The 5,189-nt window shown below is 42.9% G+C and overlaps 1 protein-coding gene across 1 annotated transcript in view; it reads left to right on the forward strand.

Moving 5' to 3' along the window:
* Positions 1-524: 524 nt before the first annotated feature.
* LOC109930923 (V-type proton ATPase 116 kDa subunit a 4) overlaps positions 525-5,189 on the forward strand; it is a 72,283-nt gene continuing 67,618 nt past the window's right edge. Inside the window, exon 1 of the mRNA XM_048607922.1 lies at positions 525-613. The gene's annotated coding sequence lies outside the window, so the exon portion shown is untranslated. The remainder of the gene's footprint in view (positions 614-5,189) is intronic.

Genomic DNA, 5,189 nt, shown 5'->3' on the forward strand with positions numbered 1-5,189 from the left:
TGCCACATTCGGTTGAATGCAGCCTTGATGTCAAGGGCTGTCACTCTCGCCTCACCTCTGTTGTTTAAGGCATGAAATCTGTTGTTCTCACTTGGTCTAACCTCAATGTGACTCCAAACACACAGCAATGTTGGTTGATTCTTAATTGCCCTCCGAAATGGCTGAACAAGCCCCTCAGTTCAAGGACAATTAGGGATGGGCAACAAATGTTGGTCTGACTGGCGACATCTAAATTGAATGGAAGTATAAATGAATCGGCTGGAAAATTCTAAAGTTAGAAAAGGCAGACTTTTTTTCCCTCCCTTTCTTCAAGAATCCTCCTCCCCAGGGGTGGGTAACTGTGTATAGCTACAAGTTCATTGCTGCTAAGGTAGGTGTGGTTGTTGATGTGAAAGCAAACTGAAATGAGCTGAAAAGTGACTGCTCAATGGTGTTGTGAATGATTCAGCACCAGGAAGCTCCAGCTCGAGCTGCGACTCACTGCCCTTTGTCCACACTGTCGGCATTCCATATATGCTTGAGCTGCTGTTGAAAGCATTCACTTCCACAGCTGCTTTACCTGTGCATCGTGCATTGGCGATTGGCTAAGGACCAGAGAAGATAGTTCGCACGTGTAAGTTCTCAATTTAATTTTTTAACTTGAGTGAACTGAGACTTTATTCGTACTTTTTAAGTAGTTTGTATTACTTCTTTCGAACAAGATGGAAAGGCATGTTTTCATGACAGTGCATTATTTTCTCAGTGGCTTCCAGCTTGTTTCAAAATTTTTGTGAGTTGCGAGGCACTGTATTTCAGTGCAGGCAAATGCTTTGAATTAGTCTTAAATTACCAAGTTCTTTTAAGTCTGAGCATGGTTTGACAGGCTATATGAAGAGGACCACAAGAGTGTGCCATGAAATGTAAGTATGGGATTTGTGAACTGTGAGGAGTGCAGCAGGAGTGCCAGCAGTCCTGTAAATACATTGGTGCCAGAATATTGAGTACTGACAGTGTACTGAACATTGTGTGAGTATGCAGCACACTACATCAATGTGGTGGGTTTGCCTTGAAAACCAGGGGATTTCTCAATGGAGCTGTGGTTCTACACTAACTGTTTAGGTACAGCTCCTTAAGAATCACAACGTGTTCCTCTATTGCTGTCAAATTCAGCAACATCAACATTGCATTATGTTTTTTTATTCATTCGGGGATGTGAGTGTTACTGGCCAGGCCAGCATTTAATTGCCCATCCCAGAGGGCAGTTAGGAGTCAACCACATTGCTGTGAGTACAGAGCCATATTTAGGCTAGACCAGTTAAAGAAGACAGTTTCCTTTCCTAAAGGACATTAGTGAACCACATGGCTTTTTCCCAACAATTGGCAATGGTTTCATGGTCATCACTAGACTCTTAATTCCAGACTTCTTTTTCCCTTATTGAATTCAAATTCCATCATCTGCCATGGCAAGATTTGAACTCAAGTACCCAGAACATTTTATGGGTCTCTAGATTAATAGTCTCGTGATAATACCACGAGGCCAATGCCACCTCTAAACCACACCCATTGGAAGATGAACTGGGAATGATGGAGACTGAAGAACTGTAAAATGTGAGTACCACAAAAGCATTGAGTGTCTAGTTAGCTGCTCCCATCCATGGTGCATATGCATAGCCATCACAGATATTGTTAACACTGAAGTATTGAGAAATTGCTGAATGATGGGCAGAATTGTAGAAAATAACTTACAAGGAGACCATTATAACTCTTCGAAAGTGATATCTGTTTAGTTCTGTTCCCTCTGCTCTTTCCTCACAATATTGCAATTTTCTTCCATTACCTGTTTATCCAATTTGACAGTCACTGTTTAATTTGTTTCCAAACTTTCAGGTCATCTTTCCTGGGTCTTAAAAGTGCCACAGAAAATAATGCTCTGTCTTTTTTTTTAACTTTAAATCCATGTTCTCTGGACCTGCTAATGGAAAGAGATTCTCCACATTTAACATTTTCAAAACCACTCATCCCATTCGAGTAAAATCTCCTCTGCATCCTCTCTGAGGTCTTGACATCCTTCCAAAAGTGTGGAGCTTTCAATCCCCTACCATCTTTCATTACTAAATCACCACTTTTACAGAACAGTCAAGTGTCAAGTCCTGAAATAAAGTTTCTGTTTTCCAAATAGTGCAGACTATGTTGTCGTACAGCAGTGTAAAGTGTCTCAGTCACAAGAAGAAATGTAATTGTCAGGAACTACAACTGGACAGTAACTCGTTGCACAATGAATCTTAGAAGGGAGGGCTGATGCTGTAAAAGGTCCTGAAGAAGGGTAAAACCTGAAACGTTGACTTCTCCTTTCCTCCAGAAGCCGCCTGGCCTGCTGTGCTCTTCCAGCCTCCTGTCTGACTACAGTAGGAATCTCCTAGTTTATCCTCAGTTCAACAAGTATAACCGATCACATAACATTCCTACCTTGCCACTGAAAGTGTGAAAAACTTCATGAAATTTAGAGGCTGTTAACTTGAGGAACAGTGAACCCATTGCAATTTGTGTGCGAGCTTGTATGCAGAAGTATTCTAATTATTTTCCCTGAAAGATTCAACCATTTCTCCACCAAGCACCTCCAAAGTTGTTACCTAGCGCTAGGCGAAATCCCTAACTTGAATTGGATTGTTTGATTTGACTTATTTATTGTGAAATGTATTTTGTTACAAAATACAGTGGAAACTGTTACATAGTGTTGCCACTCACAGGCGCTATCTTCAAACACAGAAAAATAAACCAAAACATAGAACATAAAGGGAGAAAAATGAAGGAATAAAGAAGAAATGTCCAACATTACTGTTCTTCTTGTTAAGTGCTCCGTCAACGTCCATGGGGCTTATGGCCAGGCATGAGTTCCCCTTAACCATGCTGCTGCCGCTGGTATAAAATTCGCCACTCTTCAGTGCCATCTCGCCTCCACCAATGCCCTCGCCACTATGAGTCCTCAATGGACCTTGCCAATGCAGGCGTCACCAATGCCATCGGGTAACGCACCAGTTATTGATGAAACTAAGAGTTTCCCGTTGTCAATTGGATTTGGATACCTGACCGTGTCTGCATTATTTCATGAAGTACTAAGCAGTACAAACCTGAGAGCACTGAACATCTCCAAAATCCGTGTCCACGCTTCCCATTAGGTCCTGCCCTTGGAGCTAATACTTTGTCAGGGATCCCACCTGACACCTGTGGAGAGCCCACTCCTTCACTGAGAGGTGACCCCACAGCCACTTAACATTAAGTGGTTTTGAGGCAAGACTTTCATCTCCATCTGAGAGGAAGCTCACTCCTAAGAGCTACCAGTCTATCAAATGGTTTCAGTAGTGCCACAGGGATTGATGGCTGTCAGTGGGACTAGATTTGCGCCCCCCTCAGAAGACCATTGCTGGATCTGGATGGAGAGAAGAGGAAGGAGGACATGGCAGGCCCACAGTAAGAGGCCCCAGTGAGGGACCTTAGGTCTAGAGTGTGCATGATTGGTGCAACTCTTTGGAGGGAGCTTCGACATGTTCAGACAGTCAATAAAGAAGCACCATTCCTTTTCCTGCTTCAGGACGGACCTGGCAGGCTTCAAACTGGCACCCTACTCAGCCAACCATGGGAGAAGCTGAAGTGGCTGGAGGATAGTATTCAGAGGGCCCAATGTCTTCCTTGCTGCATATTGAATTGCAATAGACTTGGGGGCAAGTTGCTAAGCATCAGGAAAGGAGTCCATGACATCACATTTAATGTTAGTATTTCCCCACTCCACCCACTGCCTGCCAGCTAACACAGAGGAGAGTAGGATTCTGCCACATATTTGCCTCCCCCCCAGTCATAATCCTATCAGTGCCACATACCTGAACAGCTCTGATCAAAGTTACAAATTACATTCTATGTAACTGTGACCATCCTTCCTCTTGACCAACAGTAGTCACATGACTGATAACCCAATCTTTCCTCCAAAACCTCTGCTCTGAGGTACAATGGATGGGATGGTTCACAGCTCATTCCAATTCTCTGCAAGTTTTTATTGCTGGCCTCTTGTGGTAGTGTCCCTACCTCTGAGCCAGGAGTCCCAGGTACAATTCCAACCTGCTCCAGCGGTATTGTAATAACTCAGGAAGCCTGACTGGAAAGGAACATCATTTGTTGTTGAATACCAAAATAGAGCGAACTAACCAACCAGCTCAGTGAGTGAACCAACCACAGCATCTACAAGCCGAGCTACAAATCTACTCAAGAACCTTAAATAGAACCACTATTCATGACATACATAGTCTAGTGCCAGATGGGAACAATCAGTTCATGCCTGGGTCCGCTTTATTTTTTTTCATTTTTACATCCAGAATAGCTCTTACACACAACTGAATTTTTTTTTTCCATCACCAAATCACCATGACATTTCATTTCATCTATTAATTGCCACCAAAAAACACTCATGTCGCCAATTAATATTTACTTGCAAAGCTCATTAAGAACAATGCAAACCATCAGAAGGTGAGGGAGAGATAGAGAGAACTAGAAGGGTCCAATTCAAACTGGAGTTTTAAGAGGAGACTGGGTCTGCTTTCTAAAGGGCTCAGGTGATGAGTTCCAACAGGGCAGGCCATTGCCTGTTACCAAGGGAACTCAGTGTCAATGAATTCCATAGGAAGGTTAGTTAATAATTCTCCATGGGCCTTGTAGGGATTATCATAGGTGTGTCATAACAGGTTGATTAAAAATATTTATTCCAATATCCAGTTATGAGGAACACTAGGATCCAAAAACATTCACACTATTCCTGTCAGAGGAAAGAAGTTCTAGAAAGATGTGGCTGGCTCTTGTAGTGTCCTACAAGACACTTAGTGGTAGTATCCTACCTCTAAGACAGGAGACCTCGGTTCACATCCATCCTGTTCCAGAGGTGTGTAATAACATTTCTGAATGGTATTGTTAAAGACCGCTTCATTTTGACCTCCTCCACTCTCCCAATTTCCATTGATTCCCTTAGCACTCCTCTATTATTGATGGGATATAGGGAATTTACTCAGACTCTAACTGGATATCATTGCACCAAGAAATGTAAAACGTTAACTTCTTCTTAATCAGAGACAACAAGGTGCAGGGCTGGATGAACACAGCAGGCCAAGCAGCATCATAGGAGCAGAGAGGCTGACGTTTCGGGCCTAGACCCTTCTGATGAAGGGTCT

Source organism: Rhincodon typus, chromosome 18 (assembly GCF_021869965.1).
Source record: "Rhincodon typus isolate 14 chromosome 18, sRhiTyp1.1, whole genome shotgun sequence".
Lineage (NCBI taxonomy): Eukaryota > Metazoa > Chordata > Chondrichthyes > Orectolobiformes > Rhincodontidae > Rhincodon > Rhincodon typus.